The sequence below is a fragment of the Mobula hypostoma genome, unplaced genomic scaffold, assembly GCF_963921235.1.
Source record: "Mobula hypostoma unplaced genomic scaffold, sMobHyp1.1 scaffold_36, whole genome shotgun sequence".
Lineage (NCBI taxonomy): Eukaryota > Metazoa > Chordata > Chondrichthyes > Myliobatiformes > Myliobatidae > Mobula > Mobula hypostoma.
Genome location: NW_026948187.1, coordinates 2,453,359 through 2,481,183, shown reverse-complemented (window position 1 = coordinate 2,481,183; position 27,825 = coordinate 2,453,359). Strand labels below are relative to the sequence as shown.

General features: G+C 42.1%; 1 pseudogene; it reads right to left on the bottom strand.

The window, feature by feature from the left end:
- LOC134341619 (zinc finger protein 239-like) lies at positions 1-27,825 on the bottom strand (annotated as a pseudogene).

Sequence of the window (27,825 nt, the reverse complement as noted above, 5' to 3'; positions counted from 1 at the left end):
GTTGGGATCTTCAAGACTTGTGTTCTTGGAGCTTGGCCTGGGATCTTCGAGGCTTGCATTCTTGGAGCTTGGGTTGGGATCTTTGAGGCTTAGGTTCTTGGAGCTTGGCTTGGGATCTTTGAGGCTTGGATTCTTGGAGCTTCTCCTGAGCAGGATGCGGAACTCCTGGGCAGGACGTGGAACATCACCCCACGGAGGCAAGGACAGGGAGGGACAGACCAAACTGCAGGGTAACGGCAATTACGGCCTGGCTTACCCAACAGAGGCAAGGTCAGGAAAGGAGCTCAATCCGGGGTGGCTCTGATCTCGTGGCAGCCAGCAACCTTGGCTGGCTACAGAAACGGCCAAATCCATACCACGATGACTGCTCTGACCAGTGGCAACAAGGCTCCATGAAGCGGTGGTCCTCCAACCAGGCCTAGAGATCATGAATGGTTTCACTTGCCTTCCATCAGCAGGTTGCTCCAAGGGGGACTGACGAGACAAACCATCAGACCACACTCAACCGCAAGGCTATCTATATTCCAAGCCTAAAGATAGGAATCAGGTGCCTATGATTAACTCAACCAAACGAGGGCCAGCTGGAAGACCCGGAGTCCTGAGTCCACGGACCGGACCCTGAACCGGAATGCGGACTTCACGGACCGGACCATGACAACACAAGGACTCAGGCCTTGGACTAGGCTGGGACTCAGGGTCTGGGCTGGGACTCGGTGTCTTCCTCACCGCCGACTCAACCTACAATTATCCTTTAAGGAATCCTGCACAAGTGCTGCCAAGTTTAGACTATTTGGAAAATAGTGTATTCGGTATTTCTTTTCCCAATGTGCATGACTATACACTTCTCGACACGGTATTCCATCTGCTTCATTTACTCCCTTTCCTCTAATCGCCAAAGTCCTTTTATAGCCTCTCTGCTTCCTCAAAACTACCTGGCCCTTCAGCTCTCTTGATATGATCGGCAAACTTTGCAATAAAGCTATTAATTCTGTCATCCAAGTCCTGTGGAACATTGCTAGTCACCGGCAGCCAACCAGAAAACATCCCCTTTATTACTATCCTTTGTGTCTTGCCAATCAGCCACTGTTTTATCCATGCAATAATCTTTCCCATGTCAAGTGACCGGTAACAATGAATATAGAATTGAGTCAAGTTTTATAAAAACAAACAAACATTTATTAAACTCTACTCAAAAGTAGTGAAATGTATTTTAACGACTAACTTAACCGGAAGTTAACTGCTCTATGGCAACTCTGAAACAGTTCTTAAAAGGGTAAATGCGAAAACTCTTCTTAAAGTGGTAAATTCGAACAGAGTTCTTAGAATGGTAAATTCGAAAGTCCAAGAGATTGATACAGCCAATTAGGAGAGACTTTCCTAAAGTAATGAATTCCTCGAAGACGTGACATTACTGCTGATCCCAGCCGGAACCTGCCTTGTCCACAGGATTCACGACAACTGAAATAAAATGGTTTAAAGGAACTGACCTTTTCCTCTGGAAAATAGATACTCCACAATCCTTCCCGCTTTAGCAGAGGATATGTCAGACGCAGGTCACTATTTCTTGAACGAAGATTCAATAAATGTCGATCCTCTCCAATACAGCTGAACGACATCAGCTTTACTTGACTCTGCGAGTTCCTGTACTTTAGTAAGGTCTTAACTCTCCAATACTACTTACAATAGAAAGTAGAACTCCACTTTAGAGGGAAACTAAACGAATATGCAGCATAACGGAGTATCTGACGAATTAAATAACAAAACTAAACTTAAAACTCAACTGGAAAAACTAACTACATTGCACCAGAGGTCTCCCTTTATATACCTGGTGCGAACATATATTCACGTGACCTCACATCGGTGGGAAAATTACATCATGTGACCTCCACAAGACGATTACATCATGCTCATCACATGCTTAATTACATCATAGTCATAAGACAGTCACAAGATACCCATGAGGTATGTAACACCTGTTATATCATGGGCTCATAACTTGTTAACCAGCGTCATGTGTGGCACCTTGTGAAACACCCTCTGAAAGTGCAGGTGCACATCATCAACCGATTCTCCTTTGTCTATCTTGCTATTACCACTTCAATAAATTCAAAGAATTTCAACACACTGTTCAGGCAAGATTTTCCCTTGAGGCAAACATGCTGAAGGCCGATTTTATTATGTGCCTCAAAGTGCCCTGAGAACACATCCTGAACAACCGACACTAATACCTACCCAACCAATGAGGTCAGACTAACTGTCCTAAAACTTCTGTTCTTCTATTTCTCTCCCTTCTTGAATAGCAGAGTGACATTTCTAAATTTGGAGTCTTCCGCAACCATATCAGACTTCACTGATTCTTGAAACATCATTACTAATATCTCTACAACCTCTTCGGCCACCTCTTCCAGAACTCTGGGCTGTACACCATCTGGTCCAGGTGATCTATTTACCTTCAGACCCTTCTGTTTCACAGGAAATTTCTCTCGAGTATCGGCAACCTCACACACTTCTGACACTGACATCTAGACTTCCAACATCCCGTTGGTTGCTTCCATAATGAAGACTGAAACAAAATACTAAATCAGTTCACCCGCCATCTCCTTGTTCGCCATTGCTCCCCACCCCACTCTCACCAGGCATCGTTTTCCTCTGGTCCAATATCACTGTTGCCTCTCTTTTACACTTTAAGTATCTGAAGAAACATTTGGTATCATCCTTAATGTAATTAGCTAACTTCATATTCCATCTTTTCTTTCTTAATTATTTTTTTAGTTGCCTCATTTGTTCAGAAAAGTTTCCCAATCATCTACCTTCCCATCAATTTTTGCTCTGTGATCTGCCCTCTCTTTGGCTTTTATGTTGGCTTTGCCTTCTCATTAGCCAAGGTTTTATGATGTTGTCTTTAGAATAGTTCTTCCTTTTCAGAACGTATATATCCCGTGTCTTCAGAATTGCTTCCCGTAATTACAGCCACTGATGCTTAGCCATCATCCCTGCCAGTGTTTTTTTTCCCCTATCAAATTTGGCCAATTGCTCTCTCGTGCCTCTGCAGTTGTCCTTATTCCATGGTTATACTGATACGTCTCACTTTAGCTTCTCCTTCTCAAATTTCAGGGTGAATTCAATTATATTAAGATCGCTTGCCCCTCAGAGTTCTTTTACCTTAAGTGCTCTAAATGGGTTCATTGCACAACACCAAATCCAGAATAGCTGATTCCCAGCTGGGCACAACCAGGAGGTTGGTGACCAGTGGTGGGCCACAGGGATCTGTTTTGGGACCCCTACTCTTTCTGATTTTTTAAAATAAATTTCCTAGATGAGGAAGTAGAGGGATGGGTTAGTAAGTTTGCTGATTACACAAAGGTTGGGGGTGTTGTGGATAGTGTGGACGGCTGTCAGAGGTTACAGCAGGACATTGATAGGATGCAAAACTGGGCTGAGAAGTGGCAGATGGAATTCAGCCCAGATAAATGTGAAGTGGTTCCTTTTGGTAGGTCAAATATGATGGCAGAATGTAGTATTAATGTAAGACTCCTGGCAGTGTGGAGGATCAGAGGGATCTTGGGGTCTGAGTCCATAGAACACTCAAAGCAGCTGCACAGGTTGACTCTGTGGTTAAGAAGGCGTACGGTGTATTGACCATCATCAATTGTGGAATTGAAGTTAGGAGCCGGGAGGGAATGTTGCAGATATATAGGACCCTATTCAGAACCCACTTGGAGTACTGTGCTCAGTTCTGATCGCCTCACTACAGGAAGGGTGTGGAAACCATAGAAAGATTGCAGAGGAGATTTACAAGGATGTTGTCTGGTTTGGGGAGCATGCCTATGAAAACAGATTGAGTGAACTTGACCTTTTCTCCTTGGAGAGACGGAGGATGAGAGGTGACCTGATGGAGGTGTATAAAATGATGAGAGGCATTGATCACGTAGATAGTCAGAGGCTTTTTCCCAGGGCTGAAATGGCTGCCACAACAGGGCACAGGTTTAAGAGAAGGTGCAGCAGAGATGTCAGGGGTAAGTGTTTTCCACAGAGAGTGGTGAGCTGGTGGAATTGGCTGCCGGCAACAGTGGGGCAGGATAATTTAAGAGACTTTTGGATCGGTACATGGAGCTCAGAAAAATAGAGGGCTATGGGTAACCCGAGTAATTTCTGAGGTAGGGACATGTTCAGCAGAACTTTATGGGCCGAAGGGCCTATATTCTGCTGTAGGTTTTCTATGCTTCTATGTTAACTCTTCAGAAGCAGGGAACATGACCCATAATGTGGAAATCAGTCATGAATGAGGAGGTTAACTACCAATGTCATTCTTCCTCAGCCCAGAGATTTGAGGGGAGAAGAGCATGTCAGATAGAATTGCAGTCAACTTGACTTCTTCAGACTGCAGAGAATTCAAGGGAAACCTCTTCACCCACAGAGTGGAGACTATTTGGAACCCATCACCACAGGGAGAGTGAGAGGTGAACAACAGGGGAGGATTCAAAAGGACTGTCATGGAACAGAATCACTGGCAGGGTCCAGCCGGCCTGAGTTGACTCTCTACTGTACACTAGGTGTGATATAAATTCAATAAGTACCGGAGACAGAGTTCAAAATAGAACTGATTTATTTGTCTCAGATCCAGAATATTAAATTCCAGTCCCATTAAAGGTGAATGTGCAGCAGAAGAAATTCCTCCCATACCCAGTGACCAGGGTGCAGAACTGGGTGTGGTGAGCAGCAGCAATAATTGCAGAGTTCAGCACCGACACTCTCGAAATTGCATTCAGCAACGGTGATGGATAAATATCCAGCATGCAGCTTATTGAAACTTTCTCCCCAGTGTGAACCTGGTGGTGTGTCACAAGGTTAGATTACTGAGTGAATCCCTTCCCACATTCACAGCAGGTGAACCGTCTCTCCCAGTGTGAACTCAATGATGCACGTTTGATTGAGAAGGCTGAGAGAAACTCTTCCCAGTGTCTGAGCAGGTGAATGGCCTCTACCTGGTGTGAACTCACTGGTGTCTCTGCAGATGAGATGACCACATGAATCCTTTCCCACATTCACAGCAGGTGAATGGCTGCTCCCGTGTGAAGTGACTGGTGTGCCAGTAGTTGGGATGACCGAGTGAACCCCTTCCCACATTCTGAGCAGGTGAATGGCTTCTCCCCAGTGTGAACTCGCTGATGACTCAGTAGATGGGATGACTGAGTGAATCTCTTCCCACAGACTGAGCAGTTGAATGGCTTCTCCCCAGTGTGAACTCGCTGGTGTCTCTGAAGAGTGGATGACCGACTGAATCTCTTCCCACAAACTGAGCAGTTGAACGGCTTCTCCCCAGTGTGAACTGACTGGTGTACCAGTAGGTCGGATGACCGAGTGAATCCCTTCCCACATTCTGAGCAGGTGAACGGCCTCTCCTCAGTGTGAACTGACTGGTGTACCAGTACGTCGGATGACTGAGTGAATCCCTTCCCGCAGTCTGAGCAGGTGAACGGCCTCTCTCCAGTGTGAAGTCTCTGATGTACCTTCAGTTTAGATGACCTGGTGAATCCCTTCCCACAGTCTGAACAAGTGAACGGCCTCTCTCCAGTGTGAACTCGCTGATGTTCCTTCAGTGTAGATGACTGAGTGAATCCCTTCCCACAGTCTGAGCAGGTGAACGGCCGCTCCCCGGTGTGAACTCACTGGTGTGCCATTAGGTCAGATGACCGAGTGAATCCCTTCCCACAGTCTGAGCAGGTGAATGGCCGCTCCCCGGTGTGAACTCGCTGGTGTGCCAATAGGGTGGATGACCGAGTGAATCCTTTACCACAGTCTGAACAGGTGAAAGGCCGCTCCCCGGTGTGAACTTGCTGGTGAGCCATTAGGTCAGGTGACCGAGTGAATCATTCCCCACAAATTCAGCAGATGACCAGCCTTTGCCCAGTGTGAACTGACTGGTGTGTCCATGGGCGGGAAGACTGACTGAATCCCTTCTCACACACAGAACAGAGGAATGGCCTTGTCCCAGTGTGAACTTGCTGATGTACGTTCAGTTGAGATGACCAAGTGAATCCATTCCCACTGTCTGAGTAGATGAATGGGTTCCCCCCTGTGTAAAATGATGGGCGTGCCAGTCGGTCAGATGATCGAGTGAATCCCTCCCCACAGTCTGAGCAGGAAGGATGATCGAGTGAATCCCTTGCTCCACTTCTTAATTATCTGGGCTGAGACAGCAAAACTGGCGTGTTGTTCTCAAGATTACCGTCATTCTTTGTCATTTTTAACCTATAAAAAGATTTACAAAATCCATCAATGGGTGAAGGACATTTCAGAAGAGATCATTTGATTTGCCAAGGTGTGATCTGACATCACACTGTTACAGTGAAGTTCAACCCAAGTTGGAAAGAGAAATCATCTTCTAACTGGGCACAGTGCTGGTATCTGGATGACCATCAAATTCTCTGATAGTGTCTCTGTCTCATTAGGAATGGGGCATCTCTGCCATCTTCAATCTGTGACCAAGCTCAGTTTGACTCTCTCCATTGGTATTATTCCCTGTTCCCACTGAGCTGCATGGGTGCCTGGCCCCACAGTTACTGAAACACACACACACAAATAGCCGGCAGTATATTGCATGTACCCAACACTCTCTGGGTAAAAAACTTACCCTTGACATCCCCTCAGTATCTATTTCCAAACACCTTAAAACTATGCCCCCTCGTGTTAGCCATTTCAGCCCTGGGGAAAAAAATAAACTCTTGCTATCCACACCATCAATGCCCCTCATCATCTTATACACCTAAAAAAGGAAATTACACATTATTTTGTGGATTTGTTAGAAGTCTACAAAATTATGAGGGTATAGATAGGGTAAATGCAAGCAGCTTTTTCCACTGAGTTTGGGTGGGATGACAACCAGAAGTCATGAGTAAGTGGGGAAGGGGAAAATTTAACGGGAACATTTGGAAAAGCTCTTTACTGAAATTGTCGTGAGAGTGTGGAATGAGATGACAGCACAGGAGGTGAATATGAGCTCGGTTTCTCCATTTAGAAGAAGTTTGGATGGTAGGTGAATGGAGGGCAATGGTCCAGGTGCAGGTGGTTGCATTAGACAGCTTAAATGTTTTTTGGCATTGACTAGATGGGCCAAATAGGCTGTTTCCGTACTGAACTACTCCATGTTTCTATGATGGAGAAGCTGGTCAAACTTGTTTGGAAGGGATACGGTAGGAGTGACAAAGGAGTAGCAGTGGCTGGAGTTTCTAGGAGCAATTCGGGGCTGAGTGATCAATACATCCCAAAGAAATGGAAGCATTGGAAAGGCAGGAGGACACAACCGTGGCTGAAATGAGAAGCCAACGTCAACATAAAAGCCAAAGAGAGGGGAAACAAAAGAGCAAAAACTATTGGGAAGTTTTTAGAAACCAACAGAAGATGACTAAAAAAAAGTCATATGAGCTCAGGATGTGGAATTATGATATTGTAGTCATTAATGAGTCTGGGTACCCAAAAGTCTGAGGCATTGGGAAAGAAATGTCCCAGGCCTCATTATCTCTTGAAAACCAAGGTCCCCTGCACCAGTCACCTTTCAACTTTTATTTTGGCAGGCACATACAAACTCTACACCCTCAAAATTTCTCTTGTGAAGGCACCCCACTTACCAAGTGCTTCTTTGCGGAAAACAGCCTGTCCCAAACAATCTGATACCATCAAAATTGACCTTTCTCCGATTTAGAATCTCACCCCATGGACCAAACTTCTCTTTTTCCTTATTTACTTTGAATCTCATGACATTATTATCACTAAGTTCTGTCACCAGTCCTGGATCATTCCCTAATAGCTTATTGCACACTTCTACATCAGGAATTCTACGTATTGATTAAGGGCACACTTGACAAACTCTACCCCATCTAGTCATTTTACAGAATGGGAGTCTCAGTCAATATATGGAAAGTTAAAATCACTTACTGAATCAACCTTTATTCTTGGCATGGTCTGCGATCTCTCTACAAATTTGTTCCTCGACATCTCTCAGATTGTTGGGTGCAATCAAGTTCCAATAATGGCTACAATATCATAATTCCCTGTCCTGAGCTCACCTGGCTTTTCTACGATGCTTCTTGCATTGTGATATACACAGCTCAGCACATTCATCGCACCATGCTCAAACATTTGATTGCTGACTCTATCTGAGGTCTGAACAACATCTGACTGGTGTCAAGAAAACAAAATCTCCCTCATTGTCACAAAAACAAAGAAGCTGATTGTGGACGGAGGACTGGAGACAGGCTAACCCCTATTGACATCAATGGAACTGGGGTTGAGAGTATGAACAGCTTTAAGTTCCTCGGCATAAACATCAACAAGGATCTCACATGGTCTGTACATACCAGCTGAGTTGTGAAAGAAACACAACAGCACCTCTTTCACCTCAGACAGTTGAAGTTTGGGATGGTGCCCCAAATCCTAAGAACTTTCTACAGGAACACAATTGAGAGCATCCTGACTGGCTGCATCACTGCCTTTTATGGGAACTGTACTTCTCTTAATCTCAGGACCTGGCAGAGAGTGGTGCAGACAGCCCAGCGCATCTGTAGATTTGAACTTCCCACTATTCAGGACATTTTCAGAGACAGGTGTGTTAAAAGGGCCTGAAGGTTATTAGGGACCCAATTCACCACAACCACGAACTGTTCCTGCTGCTACCATCCAGGAAACGGTACCACAGCAAAAGGACCAACAGGCTCTGGGACATCATCTTCTACCAGGCCATCAGACTGATTAATCCATGCTGATACAATTGCATTTCTGTGTTATATTGACTGTCCTATGTACAAACAATTTATTATAAATTACAAACCCCATTTCCAGAAAAGTTGGGATATTTTCCAAAATGCAATAAAAACAAAAATCTGTGATATGTTAATTCATGTGAACCTTTATTTAACTGACAAAAGTATAAAGAAAAGATTTTCAATAGTTTTACTGACCAACTTAATTGTATTTTGTAAATATACACAAATTTAGAATTTGATGGCTGCAAAACACTCAACAAAAGTTGGGATTCTATTGTATTTTGGAAAATATCCCAACTTTTCTGGAAATGGGGTTTGTAGTATAAATTACATAATGCACATTTAGACGGAGACGTAACATAAAGATTTCTACTCCTTGTGCATGTGAAGGATGTATGTAATAAAGTCAATTCAATTCACCCTCTCCACTATCTGTTCTGCCATTCCCCCTTCAACTTATTTTAACCACATCACCCTTCCCCCCACACTAACACTAGCAATCCTTACCACTAGGATATTACTCCCCTTTTGTTCTGTTCCCCTAACGAACAAATCCCCTATCATCTCTTTGACTTCCCTCTGCCAGGTAATCCCCCCAACAGTTTCCTAAGTGGTCCACCTGCTGTTGTGCGGGATGGCAACAAGAGTGCTCTGTGATGGCTATTTAAACTCTTTCTCCTTCCTGACTCTCACCCAGTTTCCAGTGTCCTGCACCTTAGGTGTAACTCACCTCTCTTCATGTCATATCTATCAACCCCTCCAACTCCTGGATGATCCGGAATTCATCCATTTCATGTTGCAACTCCTTAAAGTGCAGGGTTACAAGCTGCAGCTGGATGCACATCCTGCTTGTGAGGGCATCAGGGACACTGGAGGTCTCCCCACCTTCCCACCAATGTCCCCTCTAATTTGTAATGACAAGTGTGCACATAAATCTTGTACTGTACATTTTTATACCCAGCGATAACATGTGCACAGTGAATTTTATATAGAGAGGTATAAATCTTAACAGCTAGCAAATAACTGTCGATAAGAACTTTGATCTTCTCTGGGATCAATCGAGTTCATCTGCACTCTCACACAACCTATGCAGCATGCCTGTAACGGGTAATGAAGGATTTTCTCTCCAGAGCTTTTGCACATTTTCTATATGTAGTCTGCTTGCTAAATTGCGCTTCTATAAGTCAAATTTCCAAATATCACTCCACTTCTTCCCACTTGCAAATTATCCAGCAACTTCTGCATCGCCACAATACACACAGGTAACACAAGTTTCTATATTGGACATAAACATTTCTCCTGAACCCTCCTGAGCAATTGAGGATATATATAAAAAATCATTTTGAACCTATGTGACCTCTGGTTAAAAGAATAATTGGGACTGAATAGGAATTTTTGAACTGAAGTAAACTCTGTCTTCAGCGGTTAGCTGAGACAGGCTCATTACCAGTTCTCTGCGGCTTGCAGAGAGACACACTGAGAGCTGATAATAGATTATACATTGTCCCCTCATTAGTTCATAACATTATATATTGTACCCTTGTTTGACTACAGAGAGGACTACTCGCCGATAAGGACAGGAATGAACATCTGCCTGTAATTAAGTCAGGGCCTTGCAAAGGGAATAACTGATTTTCATTTTTAAAATCTTTTTTATTAATTATTATTAAAGATCAACAAAATTATTATTAAAGATCGAGGATCAAAAGTTCGACTTCTGATTTTCTCCAAACTAAGGCATAGCATCACCTGAGAGAACCGTTGTATCAAAGTAGGAGCAGAAGCATCTTTCCATTTCAACAAAATAGCCCTTCTGGCCAATCATGTCACAAATGCAATTACATGTTGGTCTGATAGAGAAATACCATGAATACATTGAGGGATTATACCAAACAATACTGTCAATTTATGAGGTTGTAAATTAATTTTTAAAACTTTAGAAATTGTCAAGAAAATAGATTTCCAAAAATGTTTCAATACAGAACACGACCAAAACATGTGTGTCAATATAGCTGTCTCAGTTTTACATCTATCACACTGACTAGCAACATTCGGAAACATTTTTGACAGTCTCTCCTTTGTCAAATAGTAATGATGTACAATTTTAAATTGAATTAAAGAGTGACTGGCACAGATCGAAGAAGAGTTAACCAACTTCAAAATCCGCAATCAATCCTCTGTTATCAAGGTCATGTTAAGCTCTGTCTTCCAATCTTGCTTAATCTAAAGTGAAGGGTAATTATGCTGTTGTAACAATAAATTATAAATTTTCCCAATAAAACCTTTCACGAAAGGGCTCATTTTTAAAATAAAATCTAACAGGACAGAATCCTGTATATATGGAAAATTACTTAAATATTCTTGTAAAAGAGACAGACCTAAAGATATTGCAGGAAATGTGAATACAAGAGAGGGTATTTAGTTGCTAAACTCTCAAAAGACATCAATTGGCCATCTTGGAACAGATGAATGAAGCAATAAGCTCCTTTATTCCTGCAAAGAAGAAAGGTAGGATCACTTAATGAAGGTTTAAATAAATAATTTCAATAAACTAAAAAGTTTAAATTTTTTGAGATTAAAAAAGTTACGAAACTGAAACCAAATTCGTAATGACTGCTTAATCACAGGATATAAATTTAATTCAGCAATTTTGGCCAATTGTACAGGTATAGAAGGTCCTAATAATGAGGTTAAATGAAACTGTTTCACAGCTTTCAATTCCAAATCAACCCAAGGTGGTCATTCATTTTTATAAGTCCAATTTAACCAAAAACACATATAATGTATATTAACAGCCCAATAATACATTCTTAAATTAGGCAGAGCAAGACCTCCACCCTCTTTTAATTTTTGTAAATGATATATACCAATTCTTAGTCTTTTATTATTCCTGTCATGGTCCAGACCGTGAAGTCTGTATTCCGGTTCATGGTCCGGTCCATCAACCCTTGCTCCAGGTTTTCCTGTCTACCCTGTTTCTGTTCCTGTTGAGCACTAATTGAGTCAGCTAACTCTGGTTGGGGCTGGCTACATTAATACCTCCAGAGACCAGGGCATGGCTGCTAGATATTCTTGTCCTTACTCCTTGTACCTTTTCCCCTGCCTTCTGTTTCCACACCTGAAGCCCTGCCTTGTCTTGCCGGTAACTCTCGCATCGCCTCGCCTGTAGTCTTGGAGCCACCCTGCACCTAGCTCCCTTACTGTCCCTTGCCTCCGCTGGGTAAGTCAGGCCGTCTTGCCATTACCCTGCGGTTGGTTCTGTCCCTTCCTGTCCCTTGCCTCTGTTGGGTAAGCCAGGCTGTATTGTCGTTACCCTATGGTTGGTTCTATCCTTTTCTGTCCATTGCCTCCGTCGGGTAAGCCAGGTCATATTGCCATTACCCTACGGTTAGTTCTGTCCCTTCCTGTCCCTTGCCTCTGGTGGGTGGTGATCCGCGCCCTGCCCAGGCGCTTCAAGACCCCAAGCCTCGAGCCACGCCACAAGTCAAGCTTCAAGACCCCAAGCCTCCAGTCTCCAGCTAAGCCTGCCTCCAGCCTCGCCTCAAGTCTCCAGCCTCACCTCAAGTCTTCAGCCTCCAGCCTCGCCTCAAGTCTCCAGCCTCCAGCCTTGCCTCAAGTCTCCAGCCTCCAGCCTCGCCTCAAGACTCCAGCCTCCAGCCTCGCCTCAAGACTCCAGCCTCCAGCCTCGCCTCAAGACTCCAGCCTCGCCTCAAGACTCCAGCCTCCAGCCTCGCCTCAAGACTCCAGCCTCAAGCCTTGCCTCGCCTCGCTGGAAGACACCCGCCTCGTCCTGCCTGCCAGCCAAGTCACGTCCTTGCCTACTTCTGGGGTCTGAGCCAGAGGCGAGACCCAGGTTCTGGATCCTTGTCCAGTCTCTGGCTCGGAGTCCAAGCACGGGCTACTAGCTCTCTTGTCCAGTCCTGTTCTGGGTTCCTGGTTTTTGTGTCAATGTCCTAGCCATTGTCCTGTATCCTAGTCCAGTCCCTAGTACTTCAGTGTCTGTGTCTTGCACTTGGGTCCATTCCCAGCCACCACCTTATGACAATTCCAAACAAAAGATGAAATAATAGAGTTAACCTGATCAAAAAGCTTCTTAGTTAAAAAAAGGGATATTTTGAAATACATACAAAAATTTTCATAAAATCATCATTTTAACTGCATGAATTCAGCTGGCTAACAAAAGTGTAAGTGGATTCCATCTACAAACTTTAAAAGGAATGTCATCAGATATAGAAGCAGAATCATTTAGAGGAAATAATTCACTTTTATGAAGGTTTAGTTTATATCCCGAAAACTTTCCAAATTCGTTTAATAGTTTCAATAAACTAGGAATGTATTCTTCAGGATTCGACATATAAACTAAGAGATTGTCAGCATAAAGGGAGATCTTATGAATAGTCCTATTTATGAAAATCCCATGGATATCTTTAGCTTCACAAAGTGCAATAGCCAAGGGTTCCAGCACCAAATTAAATAACAGGGGACTTAGCAGACATCCTTGTCTCGTACCCTGCGAATGCCGAGAAAAAGGAGATCTGCAATTATTGGTAATAAGTGTAGCAATACGGCTTTCATATATCATTCTGATCCACTTATTAAAATTAATACCAAAGCCGAATTTCTCCAAAACGTTAAATAAGTATTTCCATTCAACTCTGTCAAATGCCTTTTCAACATCGAGAGAGACAATGCATTTGGGGAGACTTAGAAAAGGATGAATATATAACATTTAACAGTCTCCAAGTGTTAGAGAAGGAATAACGGCCCTTTACAAAACCTGTTTGGTCCTGAGAGATAATTTTAACTGGTATATTCTCCAGCCTATTAGCCATTATATTTGAAAGAACTTTAGCATCCTTATTTAATAATGAAATAGGTCTATATGAAGCACAGTGTGTAGGGTCTTTATCTTTCTTAAGAATTAAAGAAATAGAAGCTTCATAAAATGTGGGAGGTAACTCTCCTATCAAAAAAGAATCTTTAAACATTTCCAACAAATATGGAAAAAGCAATTTTTCATTCCTTTATATAATATCCAACAGAATAACCATCCAGTCCAGGAGCTTTACCAGATTGCATTGAAAAAAAAGCTTTCTGAATTTCATTTTCAGTAATAGGAGCATCAAGAGTTTGTTGATCATCAACAGAAATTCAAGAAAAATTGATCTTTTGTAAATAGGCACTCATTTTAGAAGGATCAACTGAAAACTGAGATTTATAAACGTCAATGTAAAAGTCTTGAAAATTTTTATTAATGTCTTCATAATTACATGATAAACCACCATCTCTCTTACGAATTTTTAAAGTGTGTCTTTTGGCTCTAGCTGCTTTTATTTGAGATGCTAATAGCTTATTATTAGCATCTCATTATTACTATTATTAGCAATGCTGCCTACCTTTCCGATTTCACACTCTACTGATATCACGGACAAAATTTTCGGTTTAAATCCTTATCAGAAGGGATTAATAGCAACTATTTATGACATAATTATGAAAATACAGCCAGGTATATCTGATAAATTTAAAAATGAATGGGAAAGGGAACTTCACCTTCACTTACCTATATATCTTCCTCTATATCGGCTAACTATATAATGATACAATTTAAGGTAGTGCATAGGGCCCACATCTCTAAAGTTAATCTAGCTCGTTTTCACTCCCATATAAATCCTATTTGTGACAGATGTCACTTTGAGGTGGCTACTTTGACTCATATGTTATGGTCCTGCCCTCGCTTGGAAAAATTCTGGAAAGCTATTTTTGATATTATTTCAAAAGTTTTGCATTTTTATTTACAACCCCATCCTATTACAGCAATTTTTTGTTGGCCAATGACGGAACGTAGACCTTTATCCTCTTCAGCCTGTCAGATGGTTGCCTTTGTTACATTAATGGCCAGAAGGTCCATTTTATTGAATTGGAAAGAGACCAACCCCCCGACTACATTTCAATGGTTTTCCCAAACTATATCATGTTTCAATTTAGAAAAAATCAGAAGTGTCATTTTTGATCCTTCGGTTAAATTTGAAGAGACTTGTAAGCTATTTATTCAACATTTTCATATGATGTAGTTTGACCTTTTCCGAATCCTTTTTACTAACTTAGAATATATGAATAGAGGAGCTGACCTGACGACATTAATGAATGTATTCAATCTAATATATTGGTTCAGCCTTGTTTTGTTCTGTTTGCTTTTTTGGGGGGTTAGCAATTAGTTCTATTTTTTAGCTTTCTTTTGTTTTTTGGGGTTCTTTTTGCAATATCCTTTTCTTTTTATTTATTTTTTTTCTTCATGATTAACATTATCGAGAGTTTGGAAGTATATTACACTTGTACTATTTGTAGTATTTTGCATATGTTTATTAACAATAAGGTAATTCCAATCTCTTCATATCACTGTTGTTATTATGTTTATGAACTTGGTAGTCATAGTCATAGTCATACTTTATTCATCCTGGGGAAAATTGGTTTTCATTACAGTTGCACCACAAATAATAAATAGTAATAAAACCATAAATAGTTAAATAGTAATATGTAAATTGTGCCAGGAAATAAGTCCAGGACCAGCCTACTGGCTCAGGGTGTCCGATCCTCCAAGGGAGGAGTTGTAAAGTTTGATGGCCACAGGCAGGAATGACTTCCTATGATGCTCTGTGTTGCATCTCGGTGGAATGAGTCTCTGGCTGAATGTACTCCTGTGCCCAACCAGTACATTATGTAGTGGATGGGAGACATTGTACAAGATGGCATGCAACTTCGACAGAACTTGAAAATTTCTGTCCAAGTTGCATTCTGTCCAATAGAAAGATTTAAAAAGAAAGCCTATTATTTTTTTATCTCCAAACACATAAAATTGACTTTTCAATTTAAGCAAATTTCTATCATCAGAATAAGTTGATCATAAATTATATTGTGATGGTAGTTCAACCCTTTGTTTGAATAAGTCACTGTTAGGAGAGATTGCATAATTATTACCCGAGTCTTTAATTTGTTTTGAAATGTTATCTAACTCTGTTTTTGTCTGTTTCTTAAGCTTAGCTAAATAGGAGATTATCTGACTGCGCATAACACTGTATACTTTAAATATATCCCATATAATCAATTTTGACACATCTCCCGTATTATTAAAAAGAAAAAAAAAATACCTGAGTCTCAATAAATTTGACAAAGTCCAAACTTTGTAATCAATTTTCTGGAAAACGCCAAGGCAAATATGCAATAACGACATAATTCAATTCAAAAGCTAAGTTTAAAGGCGCATTATCCGAGAAAACGATAGCATCATATTCACATTTCTGGACTTTGGACAGAAATCAGAGATCAGCTATAAAATAATCGATTCTCAATTTTTTTTATGAACATGTGAAACAAAAGAATAATCTCTATCATTTGGATGCAATGTCTCCAAACCTCAACCAGGCAATAATCAATTAAAAAAGAGTTAATAAGCGATGCAGAACAACTCGGAAGCCACTGATTGGTTGAACTCTTGTTAATCAAAGGACTTAAACAACAGTTGAAATCACCAAACATTAACAACCTATATTTATTTAAATCTGGCAATAAAGTAAATACATTTTTAAAAACAAGGAGGATCATCTACATTCAGTCCACACAGATTAACCAGGACAACTTTTCTATTACAAATTGTTCCTTTAACAAGTAAAAATCTACCATTAATATCTGACACAATGTCTTCTTGGATAAATAAAATATTAGATTTTATAAAATTAGATACTCCCTTTGTTTTATTTTGCCAAGTAGCGTGAAATTGAAGGCCCTTCCACATTTAAAAAAAATCTATTTTGATCGCCCATTTTGATGTGCGTTTGTTGAACAAAAATTATATTGGGTTGGAATCGATTAATGATTTTAAAAGTCTTCTTTCACTTAATAGGATGATTCCAACCACGTACGTTCCAACTTACAATGTTTATCTGTCAAGCTACCACAAAAAAAAATTATTTAACACATAATTATATGCATAGCAGTGCGAGCTAATCAAAACTGGCGGTGATAAGTATAACCATATACAAAACACGCGCGCTCCGGAACTCCGTAATGGGAAAAAAATACAATAAAGAAAACTAAAATTAATCCTACAATTAATCTTATAACTCAAAACTAACCCCAGTCCTCCCATCACCCTGAAAAGCCCGAAATTCGGACAAAAAAAGCCAAAATGCGTTCCCATAGAAGTAAAAAAAGAGAGACACTCCGCGAGCTGCCCATTTTATAATGGTGTTTTTAAATCTTTCCTTAATTCCTCCCCCTAGTTACAGGAAAAAAAACACACACACAGCCCTAAAATAGGAAAGCCTTGCAGAGGGGAAAAAAAATGTTTATACTTAATCCTTAAAAATAAGCTGGGGAATGCAGAAACAATCTCCAAAAATGCCAAAACCATAAAATTAAACAAAAAGAAGAATGTCTCTGTAATCTCTAAGGAAGAAAAATCAGCACCATTTTCCATTTAACTTACACACCCAATGAAAATCTGTTTTTAGAAGAGAAAACTAAGTATCTATCTGCTAAGCACTCCCAACTACGTATATATAAGAAAAAGTCCTTATGAACTATGAACACTATAACTTAATTAATGGAAAAAAGAGGATAGACACAAATAATCAAACTGGTTAATAATCTGTCCGCTGTGTTAATTCGTTCAGTAAACCAAACAGATTTCAGAAATGTCATTCATCAGTCACATCTTCTTTAAATGGTCCATCGATCAAAGGACATCTGAAGTAAATCAGAAATCTTGAAAGCTTCTTTTCTTTCTGAAATAACAATAATTCACCAGACCTAAAACGATTCAAACCTCGGCTGCAACCGAACTACAGCTAACATAGTCCAATGCCACTTTGGAGTCCAGAAAAATAGGAGGAGTTGAATCTTTGGGAACTAATTTTAATCGGGCTGGATAGCGAAGTGATAGGAATAATCACAGGAATGAATATCTGTCTGTAATTTAGTCAGGGCCTTGCAAAGGGAATAACTGATAAGGATTGGACAGTACATCCATCTGTAATTAAAACCTTGATTTAGCGAACTCTCTTATCTAAGTAATTAAGTTTTGCACCAACAGACTTGATGGGTGTACCAGTTCAAATAACATCTTCCAATAGTAATGTCTGGGGTTAGTGTGTGTGTATATATATATACCTGTATCCTGACTAAGTCAGTCCACTTGTCAGATGGTGGCAGTGCTTACGTGCCTTCCCTTTGACAACTGGATCTCAAACACCTGCAGGAGAATGCACAATAAACTGTGGTGACGATAAGAACCTGGTCTCCCGAGTTTTATTCAGATTCAACTTTAACATTTGGCGTCATGAACAGGATCCCAAATTAGGAAGTGCCAAGCAGACGGACTGAGTAAGCGATTGGACCACTCTGGGAACTGCAGAGACCGACCGGGCGCCCAACAGGTATTTTACCTTTTGTCGCTCTCCGTTAGTTCCTTTGGAGGTACGGTCCCCCGCCCAAGGCTGATTGCATACCTTGACGGGATTGGGACAGAATCTGTCAGGAGACTCGTATAAGGTAGGCAAAATTTTACTAAGTGGGCAGGAGGTGGTACCAGGTAAATTTTACTAAGTGGGCAGGAGGCAGTACAAGGTAAATTTTACTAAGTGGGCAGGAGATGGTACCAGGTAAATTTTACTAAGTAGGCAGGAGGCAGTACCAGGTAAATTTTACTAAGTGGGCAGGAGGCAGACGTACCGGGTAAATTTATCAATTGAGCAGGAGGCGCCAGCCGGGTAAATTTATCTGATTGTTAATTGAGCAGGAGGCTTTGTGCCTGATAAATTAGAGATCATGGGTCAATTGCAGTCGATTGATACGAGTGAGTGAGGAGTAGCCCTACACAGTATGTGTGAGAGTTTTCCAGAGAAGGAAAAAGATTTACCAATGTTGAGTGCAGCGCTGAATAAGAAATTGGGGATCAAAATGTGGCCACTGGGGGGGGGGGGGGGATCCTGGGATATTACCTCATGAGAACAAGCAGTAAATTTGATATGCAAGAAGAACTGTGGAAAGAAGTGGAAATTGTTGAAAAGGGAATGGAAGGAAAAGGCAGATGTAAAGTGGAACAGTATATTATAAGCAAGTTGGAGGAAAACTGCATGTGAGAAAGGGATAGAGGAATGTACTGCAGAAGGAACGCCAAAGTTGGGAGACGCTAAAAGCGGAGCGTGAATGGGTGGATGGGCGCTGAAAACGAGAGCTGGAAAAACAACGTAAGCAAACCAAGGCTGGCCTAGATAGGAGAGAAGGGCAGGAATGTCAGTCTAAAGTTTGAACTGATAGGGAAACAATAGATCCCGAACCCATGTCTGGCAGACCGACCCTGTTTGAGGGCAGTCACCGTGATGAGGAGTGGGCACCCATCATACACCCACACCTTACCAGGGGCCAAGTGCACCCAGTGCCCCTGAACCCCAATCCTCGGGGTACTCAGATATAGTGGCCGCTCGGGTAAGACAGCGGCGACAGGGGAGGGGAGGTCCCTATACCCTGAGATCCAGAAAGGGAATACCAAGGATTATTCCGAGACAGGGAGGGAAGAATCCAATAAAACCCCAGAGTTAATGGCTGCACAAAGACAATTGCCCACCCAAATGCTGCCCAATCCATGAGCAGGAGGAGGGACAGCCCTCAGTGATTCCTGTGTATGCACCCTGGAAGCCTCAGGAAATGATAATGATCATGAATCAGGCCCCAGATAGAAAAGAACAACCAGCACAGTTTGCTCAGTATGTCCGCAGTACTACACAAATGTTTAATGTGACGCCGCAAGATTTATTCGGTCTCTGCTGCATGATTCTCTCAGCTGATGAGGGGTGGAAATAGAAGGCAGAATTGAGATACCAAACCTATCAGGATTTACAGGCGAGAAACCATAATGAAAATGAACAGACAAACCAGATAATTCAAGCATTGGAAAGGGCTCTCTGGCAACCTGTAAACATCACTAAGGTACTTTAATGCAAACCTAAGCCTGGGGAATTGGGACCAGACTATTGGGAGTGATTTGTGGCCTGCTACAGCACTTTCGCAAGAGACCAAGCCTTTAATGGGAATCCGTCCCCCCCCCCCCCAGTTTAATGCCTTACTGACAATATGGATTGGCCTGACAATGACCGAAATCGAATGCGACGAGCTTTGACATATTACTGGGACAGGACTTTCAAATCCCAATCAATCCTGAAGGGAACTAATATTAAAGGTGAATATCTTCAGCAGGGTAAAGGATGCAAGCGGGCTATATCTGGGGATCAGAAATGGGAACAAAAACCTACCAAGGGACAGATGGGGACAACAACCCATTTAGAAATTGACAAGCAAGGATGCTTCCAACCGTGAGTACCACCCCTCAGAAAAAGCCTCATTTAATATTGCAAGTTGCTGGAATTCCAATTTCGTTTATGATTGATATAGGGGCAACCACAACCCCACTCTATCAGGAAATAGTATCAGAAAATGGATTCCAGCTATCAGACGCTACAATCAATCTGTCTGGGTTTGAAGGCACAGAACGCACATATTCACGTACCCAGCCACTGCAGGTTGAATTCCAGGGGAGCCAGTGTGAGGTTTCATTTACAGTCACCGCCAGCATTACTGGCCGAAGTTCCGGATTTCCTTTGGCGACAGACGGGACTGGTGGTTCCCCATACCACCGTCAGGGTTTGCCCTAGGTTCAAGCCAAAGAGCCTAGGGTTCCTTGCCTACACCCTGACGAAACAAGCCTCCAGCTCAGAAGGAGAACGGCAAGACTTGGCCACGGGCCAACTCCACTACTGGTGCATACTTTTCAGGGGGACGCCTCTGAGGAGGAGCACAAACTGTGGTCCCAGATGGGGGGCCAGAAAGACCCCGATCTAGGTTTTTGGATCAGCCCAACGGGGCAGGTTTGTGTTCCTGCACAGTTTTTACCAATATTGGTGGATTAAACGTAATTGTACACACCTGGGAAAGGAGGGAAAGGTTGGTAACCTGAACCCTGCACACACATCAGACATCTTTTCGCCAAAAAAAATCTCTCATCTCAGTTTTAAAGGGAAGCTTCTTTATTCTGAGACTGTGCTGTCAGATCACAGACTCTCCGTCTAATGGAAACATCCTCTCCATGTCCACTGTCTCCAGGCTTTTCAGCATTTGGTAGGTTTACTTAATCATACATCCCCCCATCACCCCCACCGTCCCTCTGAACTACATTGTGCACAGGTCCAGAACCATCAAATGTTCCTCATACTGTGACGGGGGTCGTGAATCACCCCTATGAACTGTGCTTTTGAAAAGAGAGAGAGAGGGGTGTTCAACACCAGACACCTTGTTAAAAGAGAGAGAGAGGGGCGAGGACTGCTTTGAGATGATGTTATGGTTTTTTGGCAGCATGTTTGGTTTGTATGAGTTGATTGGGGAAAATCCTTTTTGATTTGCTTGTGTGGAATAACAGCAGAAATGGACGTTAGTGTTGAGAGGTTTCTGTTGGAGCCAACCCCTGAAGCGTTGGATGATGCTAAGAGGGGTGTGCTGTTGGGAATTGCTCAAATGTTAAAAGTTAAGGTGATCACTAGAATGAGGAGGGTGTTAATAGAGGTGTTAATAGTCATAGTCATACTTTATTGATCCGGGGGGAAATTGGTTTTCATTACAGTTGCACCATAAATAATAAATAGTAATAAAACCATAAATAGTTAAATAGCAATATGTAAATTGTGCCAGGAAATAAGTCCAGGACCAGCCTATTGGCTCAGGTTGTCTGACCCTCCAAGGGAGGAGTTGTAAAGTTTAATGGCCACAGGCAGGAATGACTTCCTATGACGCTCTGTGTTGCATCTTGGTGGAATGAGTCTCTGGCTGAATGTACTCCTGTGCCCACCCAGTGCATTATGTAGTGGATGGGAGACATTGCCCAAGATGGCATGCAACTTGGACAGCATCCTCTTTTCAGACATCACCATCAGAGAGTCCAGTTCCATCCCCACAACATCACTGGCCTTACGAATGAGTTTGTTGATTTTCTTGGTGTCTGCTATCCTCAGCCGGCTGCCCCAGCACACAACAGCAAACATGATACCACTGGCCACCACAGACTCGTAGAACATCCTCAGCATTGCCCGACAGATGTTAAAGGACCTCAGTCTCCTCAGGGAGTAGAGACGGCTAATAGCACAACATCAGATATCCATAGGAATGTTTGAAGAGGATGTGTGGGATATGTTCATTGGAAGGGAAACTACTGAGGCTGAGGTTCAGTTGAAATTGCAATTGAAATTAAAACAACTTGAGGCTGATGATGCAGAAAGGCGGAGGATCCATGAGGCCAGAGAGGCAGAAAAACAGAAACGGTTTGAAAGGGAGATGTGGCAGCTGGGAGGTTCAGTGTCGGACCCTCATTATTTTTACAGCTGAAAAGAGCTTGCGGTGATTGAAAAATTTACAAGTTGTGTTTCTGATGATGTAAGGGCATATCTAGATGAAGAGGATGCCGCCACCCTGCGGGGGTCTGTTAAGGAAGCAGACGAAGTTGATTAACCCATGAGGTTGAGTTTACTCCAGATGAGAGTTTGCCAAAGAGTAGCTGGGAGGTTCTGGGTGACCTTGAATTTGAAACTGGGATGAGAGCTGACAGCCCAGAAGAGGCAGCTGTCCCAATTGCCTGTGTTCAGGTTGTTGAAGTACCTGTGGATTCACAGGGTACTGAACCTTGTGTTGAAGCTCAGTTAAGGTCTGAGGTGTCTGACTTGGTTGGAAAGGAATGCAGTTTTTTGTGTCAGATGGCTTTGGTTCAGTGAATAAGCGGTTAACCTTGGTACCAGGGAAAATTGAGGATTCTCAGTCACTTGTGTTAGACAGTGTTCTAAAAGTTAGTGATGAGATAAAAATTCCTGAGGTAAGTGTTACTGAAAATATTGGGAAAAGTGTCGTTCCTGGACTTTTGTATAAAGTACTTCTGAAGGTTGGTTTGGTTGCGCGACCTTTGACCCTGCTTGCAGGACAAAGGCCTGCTGAGGAAGTATGTGCCACTCTGTTGAATTTTGTTTTAACATTTGGAGGTAAATACTTCCAAGGTTATGATGTTGTTCATGATGATGTTGTGGAGAAGAAGGAAGTTTGTTATGGTTTTGAGAAAAAGCCATCTGTAGGAGTTGCTATGGAAACAAGTCAGAAAAGAGGTTGTAGAAATCAGATAAGTGGATTGTTTGGATACGTGGATCTTCCACAATGTACACATGGTTTTTATAAGTCTGGTGATCATGCTAAGTTTAGTAAACAATGGGGGGAGATTGACACCTCTCCAAGATGATGATGTGTGATAGACTTTTCTACCTTCCACATTCCAGCAGGACTTGGAGGGTAGTAAAGGTGATGAGAGTAAGGTGTATGGGAAAGGTTTGTCCTTATTGAGGGAGGAATTTATAAAGGAACAGAAGTGAGATTCTGAAATGATGGCTTTAAAGGAGACAGCTGTCACAGAACAGGAGGTTCAGAGAGAGTCAGCAGGATATTATCTTAAAGATGGGGTGTTGAGGAAGCCACTGTGCCTGCAAGTGAGGATTGGGCTATTGTGCATCAGATAGTGCTTCCAAAAGTTTACAGGGCTGAAATTTTAAACATGGCTCACAGTATGCCTTTTGGTGGACATCATGGAGTGAGAAAGACAGTGAATAGTCATACTTTAAAAATGCCGGGGGAAGCAGGATTATGAAGGAATTTTACTGGCCTAATTTAAGAAAGGATGTTGTGAATTTTTGCAGAACTTGCCATACCTGTCAGATTGAGGGGAAATCTAACCAGGTTATTCAAGTAGCACCACTTAGACCAATACCTGCCTTTGGTGAGCCTTTATCGAGGGACATAGTGGATTGTGTAGGCCCATTGCCAAAGACTGCAGCTGGTCATCAGTATGTGTTAACAATTATGTGTGCTGTGTCTAGGTTCCCTGAAGCCGTGCCTCTTGGAAACATCAAGGCCAAGACTGTGGTAAAAGCACTCAGTAGGTTTTTCACACTGGTAGATCTCTCCAAAGAAATTCAATTTGACCAGGGTAGTAACTTTACTTCGAGAACATTCCAGGGGATAGTTGGAGAATTGGGAGCTAGGTACATTGGGTCATCTGCATATCACACAGAGTCCAAGGGAGCCTTGGAATGGTTCAACTCCACTATTAAGGCCATGATTAAAACATATTGTGTGGAAAATGGGGGAAAAAAACAGCATGAGGGGGTTCCCCTACTCTTATTTGCTGTTGGAGATTCGATGAAAAAATCATTGGAGTGTAGTCTATTTGAACCTGTGTGTGGTCACAGGCCAAAAGGACCTTTGACCCTACTCAGAGAACTATGGTCTGAAATATGGGTCAATGTGCGCAAGAGACTTAACAAGGTTTGCGACCTTGCAAAGGAAAGTTTGCAGAATGTTCAAATTAAAATAAAACACTTGTTTGATAGGGTAACAAATGGAGTCATGATGGCTGGGGAAGAGATGCAAAATCATTTTAACCTACTGAATCTAGTATCAACAAGATTTAAGAATTCCACTGTTTTGAAAAATATTACTGATAAGGTCCATCAGTTGGAAACTACACTGCAAAAACAATTGCAAGAATTAATTAGCAAGCATTAAGATTTATTTCCTGACATTCTAAGACAGTGTACCTCTGCAGGGCATGACACCATTGTAAATTCAGCCCAGCCGATCAAAGAGCATCCTTACGGAATGAATTTAGAGAAAAGTAAAATGGTTGAACAAGAAACTGGAAACAAGAAGGAACAAGAAAAGAGAGTGGATGATTATATTGATAGAGTGGGAAAGGCTAAATACCTTACAAAAATTGACCTGTTAAAAGGATACTGGGGTGTTCCTTTAACAGAGAGGGCTAAAGAAATATCAGCATTTTTGGCATCATCTGGACTGTATGAGTATAATATTTTACTCTTCGGGATGAACAGTGCTCCAGGGATATTTCAAAGAATGATCAATTCTGTGATTAGAGGTTTAGAAAACACAGGGGCTTATATTGATGATTTAGTGGTCTGGAATGACACGTGGGAAGAGCATATTGCAGGTCTAGAAAAACTGTTTGAAAGACTTTCCAAGGCCAATCTTACTGTGAACCTGGATAAGAGTGAATCTGGCTATGCCACAGTTACATATCTAGGCTCTGTAGAAGGCCACGGCCAACTGACTCCTGTACAGGCCAAGGTTCAAGCTATTGCTGAGGTTCCTGTTCCGACCGGCAAGAAAGCTTTGAGGAGATTTTTAGGAATGGTTGGGTATTATCATAAGTTTTGTAATAACTTTGCTGACATTGCTCTCCCCCTAACAAAACTCCTAGGGAAGAGTGAAAGATTTGTATGGAGTGACCTTTGCCAGGAAGCATTTGAACAACTAAAAACCATCCTGTGTTATCACCATGTGCTCAAAGCATCTGATTTTTCCAAACCATTTTCTATAGCAACAGACGCTAGTGACGAACCTGCTGATGCAGTACTGTTGCAGAAGGGTGTGGATGACATTGAACACCCAGTAGCTTATTTCTCCAAGAAATTTAATGGGCACCAGAAAAACTATTCTACTGTTGAAAAGGGATTACTAGCACTTATTCTGGCTTTACGACATCTTGAAGTCTATGTTTGCCCCGCCCAGAGACAACTTGCGGTTTACTTGGATCACAATCCGTTGGTGTTTCTAACTGAGATGAAGGATAAAAATAAATGGTTCTTAAATTGGAGTCTGATATTGCAAGAATATGACCTGAAAATCAAACACGTGGAAGGTACTGACAATATTATACTTGATTATTTATCCAGATGTTAAGTTAGAAATTGTACACGTTTTTGCTCTGTTATCTGATGATTATACACATATTGTTTTAAACTCTGTAATTTCTATTTAAACTAAAAGTTTTGCCTGTGTCAAAATTTTTTTGAAGGAAGGGGGTGTGACAGGGGTCGTGAATTACCCCTATGAACTGTGCTTTTGAAAAGAGAGAGAGAGGTGTTCAACACCAGACACCTTGTTAAAAGAGAGAGAAAGAAGGAGAGAGAGAGAGGCGAAGACTGCTTTGAGATGATGTTATGGTTTTTCGGCAGCATGTTTACACTTTTGCAAGGATAATCTCAGCTTCTGTACTCTTACAGAGAGAAGGGATGAGCGACTTGATAGGCAGTTGGTATTCAGTGCGGTGAGATAAATAGAAGGTCAGATGATAGACCTACAGACACAATGGTTTTGGACACTGAATGAGCTTTGTTGTGCCCACAGGAAAGGTGGGTTTTGGAGAATTGATTCGTGGCTCTTGAAGTGTGAAAAGGGTGTGACCTGTGGGGAGTTATTTGTATGTCCAACCCTGGCCTGGGTTGATAATTCTACCACAGAAGAACGGTCCCCTTGGTTGTGGTCACAGTAGGTGACTTCTAATGGATTTCGGAGGACAACGGGAAGATCGACAGCGTCAGCTCACCTGAAGACTCAAATCTCTCCATCACTACTCAACTCAATACCACAAACTGAACTGAACTTTACTCATCATCATAAGACTATCTATTTACCCCTTGACTTGAAGAAGCTTGATTTCGATATTCATTGCTAACCTGTTTGATATATCTGCATTTATATTACTGTATTGCATAGTTACTAATAAATAATATTAGTTAATAGCAATACAGGACTCCAAACTGTTTTCAATTTCTGCTGGTTCTTTTACCCGTCACGGGGTACGTGACAATACATAAAGCCGATCATTCCTGAGATTATTCTTGTAAACCTTGTTAGCAACAAATGTACAGAACACATTTCCAGGAATAACAGACAAATTGGTACCAGAGAAAAGTTGTGCTTTCTTTCATGTTCTACTATCACAGAATGAGCCAATTGCATTCCCAGGTTAAAACAGGTTCATTTCAGGAAATATAAACCAGACCAGGGTGAGTGACATTAAAAAAAAACTGGAATTACCAGAAACACTCAGCAGGTAAGGAACAGCTGTAGGGAGAGGAACAAATTTAACGATTCAGGTTAATAACGTTTTATCAGAATGGTCTCACACATTTTCAGTTTTTAGTGCCGATCTCCTGCATCTTGGGTTTATGTTTTATTTCCACTGCCTGATAGACAGGTGACAGTGAGGGGGAATTTCCAAACACAATTTGAACACTGGTCTATTTCTACTGATGCAAACACAGAGCAGCCACTACCTGTGAGGATGGAATGGGAACGCATCCTCTCCTCAGATTACAAGCAACACACATAAAAGTTGCTGGTGAACGCAACAGGTCAGGCAGCATCTCTAGGAAGAGGTACAGTCGACGTTTCAGGCCGAGACCCTTGTCCTAACTGTACCTCTTTCTAGAGATGCTGCCTGACCTGCTGTGTTCACCAGCAACTTTTATGTGTGTTGCTTGAAATTCCAGCATCTGCAGATTTCCTCGAGTCTCTCTTCAGATCAGCAGTTATTGTTTCCAAAGGAACCGAAGAAACAAAGATCTGATCCCAGAACTCAGCGCCTCATAAACTCGGGCAGCTCGAACTCCGGGTCCATTTTACTTGGATCAAAAACTGTGATATCCCGGGACCCAGCCTCACCGAGTCACGCAGCTGAATCTGCCACTCACACACCATCCCCACGGCTGGCACACCACGTGATCCTACGTCACAAAGCGGAGGGCGGGGCAGATCTGCGGTAAACAGCCTCACGTGACCTGCTGACGGGACTCCCATTTCAATTCTGCGGAAATAGACAGCCTGGGATCCTGGTTTGGATCGTTCAACGCAGATTAAGTGAAGTCTACACATTTCTGACGAGCCCAGATAACTGGGTACTAAATAAGTAACTGGCCCTCAATTCAGGGATCACGGCCCACATCAGATCTCCCCGCTCGGGATCGGTCTCAGTACTCACCGATCGGAAAGTGAAAACTTCGGCCCGCAAACAGCGATCCCGACCTTTCCCGATCCCGCTGCCGCAGATGAACCGGCTTCAACGCCGAGCGGAAAGGAAAACACCGCCCATCTGGATATAGTGAGCATGCATGACGTCAGTGTTACA